Genomic DNA, 17,319 nt, shown 5'->3' with positions numbered 1-17,319 from the left:
GAGAGGTTTGTTGTGAGCCTTACCTTTGTGGCTTGGTGGCTCAAGAGCTGTGACCAGAAGAGTCTTGGCGACCAGGAGCATAACGTTGGTGAAGCTCCAACGTGGACTTGATGTGACGTTTATGACATCGATACCACGAGATAAAAATCCTTTGTGCCAAGTTTGCTCTCTCTACCCTATTTACGTTTCTGTATTTACATACTTGTAATTTACCTTCATAGATAGGTTGCAATTTCTTTTGAGTGGTAGAGTAGACATACTAGATAAATCTAGAGCACATTTTGATATAAATTTATTTTGTGAAGTTTTTGGAACCATTTAGATTTTAAAGTATCCTTATTCACCCCTTCTTAGAACATCACTTGATCCGTACAACGCCCAAGTCTAAAAGGCCTGATCGTAGCTCTTCACAACCCTAACAAAGGATCGGCAGCAAGTTCTTCAATAAGAATCAGATGGGATCACCATCTAGATCATCTCTGGAGGCAACCCTCAATAACGTAATAACAAGTCTGAGGATAGAAGGACGCTAACCCTAGGCTTTTAAGGCATGCAAGCTAGCCAATACACCGATTTGGACTTGAACTGGACTAGAAACTGACTTAGACTCAACACAACCTAATATTTGTTTTGTCCATTATTACACGCACATGACTAATCTGACTATTTGGCCGAATCTGTTGAAAATGTAATAAAATAAGCATTCCATCAAGTACTCATATGCATCAATCGAACTCCGTATGGAGTAGTTATGATATTTAGATGCTTTGCATGTTACCAACACTGAACCAATCTTAATATACAGGTCCTCTTCTTGCTTTTTCTCTTCTTTGTGCTTGATGGCTCCAATGAAAATCTTAAATGACATAGAATCAACAAGAGATTGCCTACTCATCCTTCTTGTCATGTTTTACATAATTGGAAAAAACATCAAACCGAATAGAAGCAATTTTTTTCAAAACATTACCTTTTGAAATATGTAAATCATTGCACTTCATTCACGATGACTAACTAAAATGATTCAAGGAGTCATGTGATCATCAAGTCACTCTTCTCATTGTCTGTTCATTCATTCACTCTCAGTTAGCTATTGGGCTTGGAAGGCGCTTTAGATACGATACATAGATATTGTCCCAGACAGTCATGGATGCCGGCAACTCATGGTGCCAAAAGTGGCGTGCTGAAATTGTTGCCGCTATGGCAAGGTAGCTACTTCAGCACCACCAGCCGTAGGTTTGCCGGCGGGCCAGCGACGGGGGAGAATGATAGGCCAGCTGCAGCTGTGAGCACGTGAAAGTTGCATTCCCATTTTGTGCACATGTAGGTCTACCTGGACACTCCCCTGCTGACAAGAAATAAAAGACAGCAGCGGAAAATTCTGGCTCCTCCGGCTGTCTGCATGACTGCATTCGTGCCATGGCCTTCCACCGCCGTCTCCCACTTTCTCACCCCTTCCTCCTCCCGCTGCAGCTGCCTTCCAGCCTCGGTCCCGCTCTCGTGCGCTCCCGCATCACTACTACAGAATATCACATAGGTAGTGTCCCTTATCAGTGCCGGTTCAACAACAATAGGCACTGAAGACGTATCAGTATCGGTTCTTAAACTCTCGCGCGCTGAACAACTACTGAGGAGCAAAAAACTGGCACTAATACATCAATACTGATTCTAGCTACGAACCGACACTGGTAATCATTATCAGTACCGGTTCTAACTATGAACTGGTACTGAAGATTGCTACTACCATAGCTCATCTTAAAAAATTCATAATTTTTTCACACGAAGTCAGATGGGAAAAAAACTTTATATGAAAATTATAGCTTTTGATGAGATCTACATCTTTGTAGTTGGAAATGTTTTAATTTGAGATCATTTAAATACCCAAATAATTCTAATAAAGTTGCAGCGGTGGTCGATGACAGCTCACATTAAAAAAATTATAACTTTTTCACACGAAGTCGGATGGTGAAAAACTTTATATGAAAATTGTAGCCCTCGACGAGGTCTACAACTTTGTAGTTGATCACTTTTTTATTTAAAGTAGTATAGCTATACAAATAAATCAATAAATACTGTCGAAGGAACCATACACAGTGTCACAAAACTAAAGTGTTGGTTCTAGTGTAAAACTAGTAGCAATCATTGAAAAAGCCACATATTTGACCATAAATATGAAAACCGCAAATTCAAAGATTTTTATCGTGAGTTTGGTAACTCGAATTGATGAAACGTATGCGCAACACTAACTTTCAAATTAAGCACTATGTTGTGGTTGTTTTACTGAACACTGCATGGATTAGATACAAACTTGAAATATAGAGACAGATGGAGGCAAACTTTATATGAACATTGTAGAACTCGACGAGATGTATAACTTTATAGTTGACAACTTTTTCGTTTGAGGTCATTTAGATGTCTAAATAGCCATTCAAACGTTCAGTCAGAAGATGTTAAAAAGATTTATTGTGCTACTGTACTTACGAACGGACGATAGCTGAGATGGTTAGAGGGATCACATGCACGCACAGGCTATGAGGTCTTGAGTTTGAGTCTTGGTTGCCTCATGCGAGTGAATATCGTGTGACTTGAGAATGTTGGGTGCGTTCGGGTTGTTGCCCCTGGTCGCGAAATTTTTTTTGAAGCTTTTTTTGGTCAAAAAAATGTTGAATCGAGACCGAGACTATTAGTGCTGGTTGGAGCCATCAACCGACATTGATAGTGATTTTTAGTGCTAGTTCTATACCTAGCACTGATAGTCAATGACTATCAGTGCCGAGTAATCAGTATCGGTTCAAAACCCGCCATTGATGACGATTTTGAATCGACACTGATGAGGGTTTCTGTAATAGTGCATGGACTTCTTAGTCGAGCTGGCAGCCGAAGAGAAGGAGGAAGCGTAGGACGAAGCCCTCTCCGCCACCACCACCGGTCATGGGCGGGCACACTTTGGGACATGGGTGTACAAATGTACACCCAATTTTTTTTGCAGAAACTTGATTGTATATCATATATAATAGTTGTTGATATCAGTAGTTGTTATAATTTAATAATTATGTGTTGTATTCTGACTCAGCATACCATTCATACTCTCCTGAGCCTTTTCTCATTATCGCAATCCACGATCTCAAAGCCTAATTAGCTCCGGTTAAGATGAAAAAAGATCGAATTCGGACAGATAATGCTCTTACCATATCCACATCTTTTTTTAGATTTAGAGTCGGGAGCGGATATTGCAGATATAGATTTAAATACAAATTTTTTTGTAGTTGGAGTTGAACCAGAAACATACTAAAATAGTTGGATATTACTCGTGCACACAGCTATGCAAGCAACAAGTAGCATGATAGCAATCATGTCTGTTAGCGTTAAGATTGTGTGGGTGTCATTTCTATTCTGATGCCATCCACCATCTTTACTGGGATAAACTTTTATGAGTATACATATTTATATGCATAGCCAAAATCTCATTCAGAGTACTGTCAGTAGTCACCATCATTTATTCACGAAGCGATGAAAGCCTAAATGATGGGAGTATTGCCCGATCTGTGAAAGATAATGTCATAAGTCGATTTGGTGGAGTTTCAACGTTGATGATCCAAAGGCTCTAATCAGAATAGATCGAAAAACCCTCGCAACAACTACACCGCTACTTCATGGTTATCAATCGTGCCAAAAAGTGGTTGACCTCGCCAATAAGGTTTTTCCTGCAAGCGAATCGAGAACACACGCAAGAATAAGATAGATGCAATAGAAATATTGCTAATTACCAAAAAAGAACTCGGAGTTGGGTTCCACAAATCAATATACGGTGAAACTGTCTAAAACAAAATAATTTAAGTAAAATCTGAGTCTAAACTACGATGGTTACTGTATATATAGGGGGATGTGAGGAGTTCGACCTAGGGTTGTGTAACTGTGGGCAGAGACGTATACAACCTAGACTTCGACTCTGACACGCTTACAAAACCCAACAAAGTCCAAACAATGATGCAACACCTTATTTCAATGACTCTGATTAATATATAAGGTTATCTAAAGGTGATACTAGATCCATTGGAAAGGGCTCATCATAAGCTTTCCAGCAAATTGAAGAATGCTTCAATTGGACTATGTATGCGAAGGTTATGCCTATTTTATTGATATGCTGTTCTGAGACTCTGAACTGAATTTGGAGTCCGACTAGACCTCCACTTTGAGTCCGAGTAGACTTAGCCTTCGATGGATAATGTCTATGTAAGCTTGTGATACTTCTCTCATATTCCTAAATAACAAAACATCACGAGAAAATTAGTAGTATCCTATCCTTTACCAATAAAATATAAACAACAAGAATGAGTTCACCTTTTATGTATTCGAATGAGTGATGTCCTCATCTCTAAAGGAGTCCAAGCATATCTAGCTTTTAGGTAAGTAGATATAAACAAGATATGGATATCACAATCTTCGGTTACAAGGAAAAGAAACCGAGAGCTATTTTTATTTCTTCCACGCACATAACAGGCATGCACACTAGCATATAGAAATACTATATATTTTATCAATGAGCATAATATAACAAGCAATAGCTAGTAGCATAATTCAAAATATTACATTATATGGATAGATATAATCCATACTCTATTTCATATATAGTATTGGTCTGGATCAGAGACAATGGACCTAGTAAAATGTGAATAATCCGATCTAAAAATCGAATAATCTGTATCCACCGTTTTTTTTTTTGCAACACAATACCTGTATCCATATATGTATGAAACTATCCATATCCACATCTGCAATTATATAGACTTCTAAAAAGACTTACCATCCCCGCATCTGTATCTACACGGATCAGATCGGAAAATATTTGTTTCGCTTTCATCCTTAGCTCCTAGTGGTCTAAATGTGTAAGGTAACTTGGTCATCGAGTATTTTTTTCTATATACACCCACTATTAAAATGATGGGCCCGCCACTACCACCGGTGCTGGGGCTGAGGACGGGGGCGAGGTGAGCCCAGAGGAGTGGCAGCGCTGTGGCACATTATCGCCGCTTCCTGCTGCGGTGGCCACCATCGTCCGCGAGCTGCTCGAGATGGAGGCTGTCGCAGGTGAGAAGATGCGCTTCTGTGGTGTCGGCTCCAAGCTAAGTGGTGCCTTCTAGTTTTTACCCAATCCCTCTCAGACTTGGGAGTTCTTGCAGCTTCTGTGGGAGACAAGAAGCACATGGCAGTCTACGTGACACTTGCTGATTCCAACAAGAAGCTGCAGTATTTCTCCGCTCGGCAGATCGGTTGCCGTTTGCTAGAGAGTAGAGGGTATCTGTGCCAGAGGTAATGTGATGTCAAGTCGCTGATATATAAGCACTTGAACACTGCTACACATAATGCAGCAATTTGTGGTGTAATGGTCTATTGGATTGAACCTGAGTTTGTTGACATTTTACATCTTGTGCTCCTCCTTGGCTCCTCTCCCATCCAATAGTCTTAGTTACCCGTTTAGTGCTAAAATTACAGTGCTGGTTACCAATGGAAGATTGTATGTGCGCGAAGCTTCATCCTTGTGGTCTTTGGAGGGGGGTTGAAATTCTAGCTGTATATGCACCCAAAGGTCTGTCAAAGAGGGTTGTGCAGTATTCTTTTCTGTATCCTCCGATTGTGTAAGCATCTATGTTTTTGCAGGATTTTTTGCGCCAAAATAACACCGGAAAGTTACTCTGCCAAGTGTTTGGCATCCAAACTGCACAGTTATGTCTCTTTGATATCGAAGAGCATGAAGATATTATGTGGGATGCATTTCAGCGTTCAGGTCATCTTAAAACCATCTTTGATTGATAAAACCTATAATGTGGTAACAAGTTGATTTTGAAGGAGGATTGAGATGGAATGAATATGTAATGATCATCTCATCAGATATTTATACAAGTGTTAAAGCAGTCCATTGAGTGACTGAAAGCCATAGTGCTAGCTGACGTGCGCTAGAGACTAGGGAGGTTACAGCAGAATCGGTCTTAGGCTAACAGAAAGTATGATGCCTAAGTTAGCTAGCTATTTCTACACCCCCCGCAGTTGAAGCATCGACTGTGGAGATGCAGAGATTGGACCAGAAATCTTCAAACACCGAGGTTGGGAGTCCCTTTATCATAATGTCAGCAAACTGAAGCTGGGTTGAAACATGGAGCACCCGAAGTTGGCCAAGAGCAACTTTTTCACGAACAAAGTGAATGTCAAGCTCTACATGCTTTGTTCACCGATGATGGACAGGATTCTGGGCCAGATATATTGCAGACACAATATCACAGTAAACGAGCGTAGCTTTACTGATGTTGACATGGAGCTCTCCAAAAAGGTTGCAAAGCCAGCAGCATTCAGCGGTCACGTTGGCCACGACTCGATATTCTGCTTCGGCACTTGAGCGCGACACAGTGGACGGTCGTTTTGATGACCATGAGATGAGGGAGCCTCCAAAGAACACACAATATCTTGACATAGATCACTGATTGTCCGGACAACCCGCCCAGTCAGCATCAGAATAGGTGATGAGATCGAGCGATGTCGAAGCATGAACATGGAGACCATGCGAAGTGGTGCCACGAACATAGCGAAGAATCCGCTTGACGAGAGCCCAGTGAGCATCATGAGGTGCATGCATGTGCAAACATACCTGATGCATAGTGTAAGCAAGACTAGGTCATGTGAGCGTGAGGTATTGTAATGCACCGGCAATGCTTCGGTAGAATGATGCATCATCGGCTTCTGTTCCAGCGGATGCAGACACCTTTAGTTTTGAAACCACCAAAGTGGAGGCAACTTTGCAGTTTGCCATGCCAACGCACTCGAGGATATCTTCGGCGTATTGTTCTTGTGAGAGGAAGAAGCCTTCGGTTGTGCGCTGAACTTGTATGCCGAGGAAGAAATGTAGCAGGCTGAGGTCATTCATGCTGAATTCCATACGGAGTTGATCAATGATCTTGTGCAGCAAGACCGTGGAGGATGCCGTGAGTACAATATCATCAACATACAAGAGGAGGTATGCCATGTCTTCACCATTCCTGTACACAAATAGCGATGAGTTAGAGCCGGTTGAGTGGAGGCCGAGAGTGCAAAGATGACCGACGAAGCGCTAAAACCAGACTCTAGGCGCTTGCATCAAGCTGTAGAGAGAATTCGAGAATAGGCAGACGTAGTCTGGCTTGGTGGTACCGATGAATCCGACCGGCTTGTGGCAGTAGACCTGTTTAGCCAAATTGCCATGAAGAAAGGCGTTCTTCACATGAAATTGGTGAATGAGCCACTGCCGAGAAGCAGCAAGTTGAAGCACGAGTCGAATTGTAGCTGGCTTGACAACGGGAGAGAACATTTGGTCGAAGTCGATGTCCGGTGCTGAGAGAAGCCGCGGATGACCCATCATGTTTTGTGATGCTCCAAAGTGCCATTGGTAGTCAATTTGTTCCTGAAAACCCATTTGTCGATAATGACATGCGCCCCATATATTAAGGATAATCCTTGTGTTTTACTGTTTGCAACAGTAACACGGCTACTACAACAGAGGTATCTCGGTCAATGTAGGAACAACACGTTAGTTATTGTAGCAAACCGACGTACTATAGCCAAAGTAGTATTGGTGGCCTATAAATATAGGGTGACCCCCTCCCCCTTGAGGTGTGAAGTATGAGAGCTCAGGAAGAGCTTCGCCAGGGTGGAAACTTTGGATGAGCTTCACACGTTAGAGGTTGTCAGCAGTTATACGCTTTTGGATGTTAGAATAAACATCAGAAGCTACTGGCAACAAGAAAAGCACTGAATATGCTTCGTTGGATGGAAGCACCGAATGTGCTTCATCCGATGTAATCCATTAGAAGCTGTTAGCAGATATAGGCTTTTGGGTGTTTGAATAAACATCAGAAGCTGTTGGTAGTGAGAAAAATTCATGTGTCCAGTGTGTGCTTGTGTATGTGTTCTATCAATCCACCTCTCACAGGATCCAAGTCCAACAATTGATATTAGAGCCGACCCTCACAGTTCCACATGCTCGTGCAGGCTAGGGGCACGGGCATAAGGTGCATGGCGTGTGTGGACCTTAAGTGGTCACATGGCATGGCATATGTGCCAGCATTGGACGCACGAATGTGTGCTAAGAGGAAACATTCCTAGTCATTTGCCTAAGTGTTAGTATGTTTGACCAGAGCCAGGGTTGATCGATCCTGGCGATGTCAGCTCCTACGGGTGGTGAGGCTCTAAATCTCGAGCAGCGCTTCAACCACTGACGCTCCCCTCATTGCCACCATGATGATTGCGAGACCGACACTTCGGTGGGCGTGATGTGGTTGTCCAGTGTTTGGTCAAGGAGGTTGGCAGTGTGTCATACCCGATTTTCACACGGAGCAACTACGCTGACTGGAGTCTACTCAAGAAGATCATGTTGTAAGCTCGCGGTCTCTGGGATGCAGTGGAGTTTGGTGATACTAATTTCCAGGAAGGTCGCACGGCGCTGGAGGCCATCCTCCGTGTTGTGCCCCAGGAGATGATCGGCACGCTCGCTGTCAAAGTATATGACAAGCAGTCTTGGGACGCCATCACACCGATGCACGTTGGTGACAATCACGTCCGCAAGGCCTCAGCGCAACAACTATGAAAGGAATACGAGGCAATTTCATACCGTGATAGGGAGACAATAGACGATTTTAACGCTAGAAGAAATGATGGAAGAACAAAAGGTGGTACAAAGATATCTGCGAGTATTCCCCAAGGGATTTTCATAGAGTGCTCTGTCCATTGATACTCTTCTCGATCTCTCGATGCTCAAGCGGGAGGAAGTGACTGGGAGGCTAAAGGCGGTGGAGGATCACCTCAATCCAGAAGAATCCCCTGCCGTCGGCGATAAGCTCCTCCTCACTGAGGAGAAATGGCTCGCTCACATGAAGGAGTGGAAGCACGACCAAGGGTCCTCGGGCAATAGAAATGCTCGTCACCATGCACAAGCACCACGGAAGAAAGGGGGAGGCGATGGCTTCGATGGCAAGGAGGCCACGAGCGATCTCTCCCACTATAAGTGCCACAATTGCATGCGCTTTGGCCCAGGGTGATGAAGAAGATAAGCCTACGCTCTTAACAGAGCAGGTGTGTGCTCTCAGTGATGCGCAGGTGCCACCGCCAAGCCATGACCACCTTGACAAGCTGCGCGAGCAAGTCCACCTTGGTGCCAGCGATGACGGCGACCACCTGAAGGGCTGATACTTCAACACCGGCACCACTAACCACATGATGGGTCGCCACTATGTCTTTGTCAAGCTCGATTGGTTACTATTACGAATAGTAAGTCGGTTACTGTTGCGAACAGTACGTCGGTTACTGTTGCAGACAGTAAGTCGAGGAGTTGTGGGTGCCGTCTGTTTCAAAGATGGCTCGGTGGTCGACATCCTATTCGCTAGGAATAACGGAGAGCACAAGGCGCTCTTCAATGTCTACTTCATCCCATGGCTAAAGAACAACATCTTCAGCGTGGGCCAGCTAGATGAGGGTGGTTCCAAGGTGCTGATCGAGGCCGGCTTCTTACAGATCAAGGCGATCCAAGCGGAGGCAAAGGTGGAGAGCGGTCGGAAGTTTCGCATCCTCTGCATTGATAATGATTTCACATCCATTGAATTCACGCGCCATTGTGCAAATTGTGGCATCTAGTGACACTTCTCTACACTGTATAATCCACAACAGAACGACGTGGTGGAGAGGCTCAATCAGTTGAATGTCGCGATGGCACGCACACTCCTAAAATAGAGGGGCATGCTGGCAAAGTTTTGGGGAAAGGCGGTGATGCTGTTCGAGGCGTGGCATGGTTAGAAGCTGGCAGTGAGTTTTTTGTGCACCTTGGGTTGTTTGGCGTACGTCAAGGAGTCGCGACCGCATCTGCAGAAGCTTGATGAAGGAGCACACCCTGTGTCTTCATCATCTACAAGTGTAGCGTGAAAGCATACCGCCTCTACGACCCAAGCACCAAGCATGTCCGCGTGTCATAAGATGTGATCTTCGATGAGGACGCCAGATGGAGTTGGGAGGCAGATGCAGCTGGGAGTGTGTCTCTGTTAAGCGACTTCATCATGGAGTTCATGGTGAGTCAAGTCCATCTCCTGATGACTGATTCGTAATTGTAATCGTCACTGCGTCCTAGGGTCTATGACAGTTATGCCAGCGGAAGTGGCATCGACGATGGTGGTACGACGAGTGGAGAAGAAGATTGGTGGATCGACTACATACCCAATGCTGACTGGTCCCTCATGTTGAAGGTCATGTTACAGGCGTAAGGCTTATGGGACATAGTTGAGCATGGTGTTGAGTCCGTCGAGGAGAACGGGACATGGACACTGGTAGAGCTGTTGTGTGGACACTGCCTAATTAGGCTCAAATGGGTGTTCAAGCTCAAGAAAAATGAAGTTAGGGCTGTGATCAAGCACAAAGCTCACCTCGTCGCCAAGGGCTATGTGCAACTATCGGGCGTGGACTTCGATGAGGTATTCGCACCTACTGCTTGTTTAGAGTTTGTGCGCCTGCTATTGGCGCTAGCTACCCAAGAGGAATGACCGGTCCATCACTTGGATGTGAACTTGACTTTTCTCAATGACGAACTGGAGGAGGAAGTGTATGTTGCACAGCCACTGGGGTTTGTCATCGCCGGAGAAGAGCGCAAATTCCTACGGCTACGGAAGGCACTCTACAGTCTGCAACAAGCACCATGCACATGGAATGCGAAGCTCGACAACACCTTGAGGGCTCTTGGCTTCGAGCAGAGCACGCACGAACATGTGGTGTACCGATCCAGCCATGACAACATGTTGCTGCTCCTTGGAGTCTATGTGGTTGATCTAATCATCACGGGATTGGCAGAGGAGGGATAGCTGGTCAGCTACACGAAAGGCTTAGGGGGAGTATTGTAAGGATAATCCTTGTGTGTTACTGTTTTGCAACAGTAGCATGGTTACTGTAACTGAAGTATCTCGAGCACTGTAGGAACAGTACGTCGGTTACTATAGCAAACCGATGTACTGTAGCCATAGTCATCCAGTTCCTGGCCTATAAATATGGGGTGACCCTCCTGAGGTGTGAAGTGTGAGAGGTCAGAAAGAGCTTCACCCGGGTGGAAGCTCTGGATGAGCTTCACCATTTAGAGGTTGCCAGTAGTAATAGGCTTTCGGATGTTGGAACAAACATCAGAAGCTACTGGCAGTAACAAAAGCACTGAACATGCTTCTTCGGATGGAAGCACCAAATGCGCTTCATCCGATGTAGTCTGTTAGAAGCTGTTAGCAGCTATAGGCTTTTGGGTGTTTGAATAAACATCAGAAGCTGTTGGCTGTGAGAAAAATTCATGTGTCTAGTGTGTGCTCGTGTGTGTGTTTTATCAACCCAGTTCTCGTAGGATCTGAGTCCAACACCCCACGTAGCCGTGGTACGAGCGACAACGTGTTATTAGCTTGAAGGGCCTTGAATTCCTCTTGCATCATTGCGAACCACTTGGGATCATGAAGAGCCTCACGCATAGAACGCGGCACGGGCAACGTCATTGATGTAGTCACGAGGATGACGTAGCGTGGGTTTGGCCTCATGATCCCAGCCTTGGCTTAGGTCACCATAGGATGAGTGACAGGGCTATGTGCTATTTCATGAGCGCTAGAGGATGTGGGCACATGATTCGATGAGGAGGGAGCAGCACAAGATGATGAAGCTGATGGCAAGAAGTTGGATGATGCTCTGGGGTTGGTAGCAGTGCCAAGCATAGGCATAACCGATGACGACATCGGTGGGCCAAGTGGTGCCTCGAGGACGCCCACAGAGGAACCGGTCACCATGGGCATGCGGATGGTTCACCGCGTGTGTCCATCGGGCGGAGCGGATGGCACAACAATAGGCACCAGCTCTGTTGGTGGATCCACACGTGTGAGGTGGCTTCTAGGGCGTCTGCACTTGTTGGAGGGGAAAATTGTCTCGTGGAAATAGATGTGGCGAGATGTTAGAACACGATGTGGTATAGGATCGTAGCACCTATAGCCTTTGGAGTCTGGTGGATAGTCGAGAAAGATACAAGCAACGGAGCGCTGCGCAAGTTTATGAGGGGCAATAGCTGAAGGTCATATGCCCTAGAGGCAATCATAGAGATGATTGTATCACACGTCTATGTTCATGTACTACCGAATAATGTGTAGTTCCAAGAATGACTATCATTTACATTGATTGGCAAGTATGTGACTTGTTCATGAAACTCTTTGTTTGTATCATGATGTTATTCTTAGTCGATCTCTAGTCACATATCATTGTGATGATACATAAGATTAGCACATGTATTGATTGATGATCACGTTTCATGGATCATACGAATAGAGATACCAGGTCAATAATATGGACATTTATGTTAGAGAACATGATGTTGGATAGACCTATCTTGAGATACTGGTGGGATTGTTATTTCTGATGTGCCATCAGTTGTTATCTCAAATGTTGCAGGATCCTTAGACCTGAGATCGTCATTGATTCCCAGAATGTGTAGTGGCATACTTTGAGGCTGCCAAACGCTATTCCGTAACTAGGTAGCCATAAAGGTAGTTTTTGGGTTTGTCATGAAACATGTCGTGGGGTATGAGTGATCAAGATGGAATTTGCCCCTCCTTGATAATGGGAGAGATATCTCTAGGCACCTCGAAGTAGTTGGATTGAGAAAGTGCACGGCCATGCCAATATAATTAAACAGTTAATCATGATGAATCCACTATTTGATCTAGTGAATGGTCGGACTATCACAAGGGTGGCACGTATCTCGCCTTGAGCTTGACTGGTATCATGAGGCGAAGGGATCGGTGCATGTGTATATCAAGGTTCAGCCGATATGATCTTTTATGTATACTTAGGAGTGAACATGTCCTGCTAGGGACTGCTATTGATTTCAGTTTGGAAAGGGTTTCTGAGTCATAGCCGTTTGTACATGAACCTAATGGGTCACACACTTAATGGGTTGGAACAAAACATGTGAATTGGATTCGTATATGGGTTTTGATTGGATTGTGATCCATGAGAAGTTAGAGTCCTAATGGGCTTCCAACGTGGGAGCCCATTGGCGAGCTCTATATAAGGAGAGGCATAGGTAGGGCGTGCCAAGGTTGAGCCACTCCGAAACCCTAGCTGTAACCCTCCACACAATCTCCCAAAACCTTAGCCGTGCGTGCGGTGCTAGCACATCAGCGCTAGGCATTTCTGCCCAGTATGTGTGGATACCGTAGAGGCATTGCTGCTATTGCGGTGCCGATCTTCTCGGTGAGTCAAATGGGAGTTGGTCGAGGAGCACGACCACCTGCTCGGATTTTAGTTGAGGAGCACGACCACCAGCTTGAATTTTGGTCGAGGAGCTCGACCACCTGCTCGGAGTTGGTCGAGGATCATGGCCACCTGCGTGGGGCTGGTCGTGGATCTGATCGAGAAGCTGCTCGAGGAGTTTGACGCGCATGACATTGGATTGGTCTACTCCAACTCTTCTTTCATTGCACTGCGTGTCAAGCGGTAACGATCTATAATCTCCTACTAGCATGATTTCCTCTGTGCATGCGGTAGAATTATTTTGTTTTAGGCTAGCATAGCTTGCCCATTCCCCTACAATAGCCGTGGTGTTTGGATAGCATAAGCAACCAAACACATGAAGGTTGGTGTAGTCGGGAGATGAGTGAAAGAGCAACTCAAAGGGTGTTTGATTGTGGTGCATTTGATAGGGGCGTTGATTGAGGAGATAGGTGGTTGTGGCGAGGGCGTTAGGTCATAACCTTGGAGAACGGTCATGAAACAGCAGGGTGCAGACAGTATTATTCAGAGTGCATAGAACACATTCAGCACGCCCATTTTGCTATGATGTGTAAGGACATGTGAGGCCAAGCATCATGCTATGGGTATAGAAAAATGAACAGGATGCATTGTTATAAAATTCTCTACCATTGTCAGTTTGAAAACAAAGGATTGGACACTTGAATTGCGTACCAACATAAGCATGAAACTTCACAAGAGTAGATAGAACTTCAGACTTATGGCACAAAGGAAATTTCCATGCATAATGAGAATAATAATCAAGAATAACGAGAGTATTGCAGACCAGAATTGCTAAGCACAGAGGAGGTCCATACATCACAATGCAATAATTAAAAAGGAAATTGTGCTACTGAAGAAGAAGGTGAAAAGGGCAACCAGACATGTTTGCCAACACGGCAAGCATGGCAAGTGTGAGTTGCTGTTTTATTACAAGAGAAATGGAGAGGATACAAAACTCGAGAGAGAGATCCTTGCCAAGGGTGACCAAGCCGAGCATGCTAGAGATCGGCATTATTTGTGGAGAACAAACTGTGGTGATGACCGGCATTATGTCACGGACAGGGCTGATGGGCTAGATGGTGAGCGGGATAGCAATGGGCTGGGTGGCCCACTCGGACTAAAGACAACAACTGTATATGAGAAGCATCGGGAGAGAAGAGAGACATCAAAGATTGAAATGACATCTCCTACCTCGGCTTCTCCTTCCTCTGTTTCCTGCTCCTTTTGAACCTTCTGTAATCTTGCTTCTCTTGGATCCTCTAGTGCTTCTCTAGAAGCTTCTGATTCTCTCTTTGGCTACCAATTACTAATCAATTGTGGAGAATTCCGTACGTGGTACTCGAGGTTCGTAACAAAATGGTATCAGAGACAGCTTCCACACAGTCCGCCGCAACCACCAACGAGTTCATCGCCAAATCACCCACCATGAGCTACAAGGAGGAGTGGGTTGCCATGTCCGAGGAGTAGAAGGTGCGGTGCATGGAGATGATGGACCAGATGCTAGCCATGGAGACAAGGATGGCACGTGGCATGGGGAACAAGACCTCTCAGCTGTCATCTTCTCAGGTCAGCAACACCACCATCGGTGAAGCCCCCTTCACCAGGCCCCTCTCAACCGAGGCCGAATCCATCACCGAGACAACCGGTATTAACACTGTGGCGACCTCGTTGTTAGCGCAGCTCCAGGCATTCGCTACATCCACCACCTCTAAGGATCTCATCACCAATGCTGGCCTCGCTGCTTCATCTTTGCTAGCAAGTGACATCATCACCAGCGACAGCAACATCAAGAGGCCCGCCAAGTGTTTGATAAAATGCCCACCCTCTGACATTGATGTCTCAACGTTTGTGGATCTTCCAAGCATTGTTCCAACGCTGACGCGAATCTCTGACCTGATGGCGATAGCAAGACGGTGGGGTGGGACAAAGCGTACGGGATGAGATTTGCCGAGATTGGGGACGCCGACAACTACACGGTGACCCGGCTATCGCACAACGTCCCTGTGCTCGCGGTCGTGTGCCTGTCGAATCCCGATCTGGTCTACGTTGCCCTGGAGCCGTGTCTCATCGACGTCAACGTGCCCGCACACCGTTCAATTGAATGTCTCCCCAACAGCAGCTGTAGCGGCTTCCACCACAGTGACCTCAACAGCGCCACCTAATACATCAATGGCTTCATCATCTTCAATCCCATGACCAGCCAGGACCGTGCCGAGAGCCCCCTCATCGCTGACCGCCCCGATCTCTACATCTCCAGGCACAACAACCTCTATGTCGTCTGCGTCAACAACATCCGCAACGGGGCAGCCTTCAATGCGCAGGACAAGATCCTGTCCCTCTTCTACAGCGAGTTACGTGTCCTACAGATGCACAGCCTGTGCCACAGCTAGATCTTGAACACGTTCTGGTGGCACGCGCACAACAACTTCGATTGCGCAACCGTGCACAACGCCATCGTCATCCACCCCAAATGCGGCACCTCCAAGGTGTCTGTGGAGCACAACAAGACGTAGATGCTTTGGGAGATCAACACCGGGCTCACCAACGACATGTTCTTCACCGTCGTGGGGCACCTGTTCACGATTGCGCTGTAGGAGCCCAATATCTCCAAATTCAAGTCACAAGACCAGATGCTTGCCACCCATTCAATGGAATGTCTCCATCACTACCCCAAGTGAGAAACCAAGTTGAAATGTGCCTTGGTTTTTTTGTGATGAGTGATTGACATTGTCATTTATTTGGTTTGATGATCGTCGGTTTTGCATGAGCTTTGATGTGATTTGAATTGATTTGAGATTTCATTTGAGCATAATGATTATGGACTAACTGGAATTGGAGTTGGAGATATGTGTTTGCTTGTCTCATGGTGTGCAGGTGATGGATGCAACTTGGCGGTCGACGGCGGGATGATCGGGGCCAAACGGAGTATTTGGTGCCAGATGATCAAGGAGGCCGGGCGGAGTCAAGGGTGATCTTAGCTGAACATGTGGAGGTCAAGCAAAGCATTGAAGGCAGATGGAGACGGCGTGTTGACAAAGTCAAGCGAAAGGGATACCGGTGCAAGTGACAAGGCGGCCTGAAGGATCGGGAGCGGGAGAGACTTACCGGCGGTCAGGATAGCATGACGGAGTACACGCGTCGACATCGAAGTGCTTGCTTAAGGTGTAAGCAAGGCGGTGAGTCATGCTTTGAGAAGCGTGCAGGCGGTTTCGCGGTTTGGCCTCAAAACCGTGGGAGGACTGGAGGAGTATGTGGCACCATCGCGAAGCTTGTGTTGAGACGAAGCTAAGTCGTGAAGGTGCCGCGGCCGTCCGATGAATGGAGAAGAAAATGGACTAAAATGCCCTCGGTGGTAGGTAGGAGTGCATTACAAGAGAGGGGTATTTTAGGGAAAAGCTAGGAAACTTAAGGGCCAAGTTTCCTAGGCCTATAAATAGAGGGATAGGGCTAGAGAGAGCTTTGAACCAGCCACTTGAGCCCCCTTGTGCCACTCATTTGAGAGCCTTAGAGCTAGGTTTTTTAGAGGAGAGAAGGATGAGTGCTCAGCCTATGTAATAGGTGAGAGTTTTGAGAGATATATCTTTGTAATCCGCCTAAAATAGGGCTGACCTCTTTGAGCAATTAAGTTTATGTTTTTGCATATGCTTGAATTCTCCTCCTTCTAGTTTCCCTCTATTGGTTCCCTTGCAAGTTTGCAAGTTTTTCGATTTTCGGTTTTGATTTTCGTTTTGGTTTTTGGGCTGAAATTTTAGCACCTTATGAGATCATTCTTCTTGTTGCTAGAGGCATAAAAACTCACATACGAGTGTATGCTCATGGGTCTTGAGTACCCTTGCCTCTAGATCATCAACTTGGAGAGGTTTCTTGCCCGGTGATCTTTTTCTTTGAGCTGCAATATTTCACCTTTGCAGGGTTGTTTTTCTTGATGCTAGTAGCTTAAACACTCACATACTCATGTATTTGAGCGGGTCTTGAGTCCCCTTGCCACTAGACTATCATCTTGGAGGATAA

At 45.7% G+C, this 17,319-nt stretch overlaps 1 pseudogene; it reads left to right on the top strand.

Annotated features, from left to right (window-relative positions):
- Positions 1–4,934: 4,934 nt before the first annotated feature.
- Positions 4,935–17,319, top strand: part of LOC133927662 (uncharacterized) — a 65,947-nt pseudogene continuing 53,562 nt past the window's right edge.

Source organism: Phragmites australis, chromosome 8 (assembly GCF_958298935.1).
Source record: "Phragmites australis chromosome 8, lpPhrAust1.1, whole genome shotgun sequence".
Lineage (NCBI taxonomy): Eukaryota > Viridiplantae > Streptophyta > Magnoliopsida > Poales > Poaceae > Phragmites > Phragmites australis.
The sequence above is the reverse complement of the archived record's forward strand: the minus strand, read 5'-3'. Positions and strand labels throughout refer to the sequence as shown.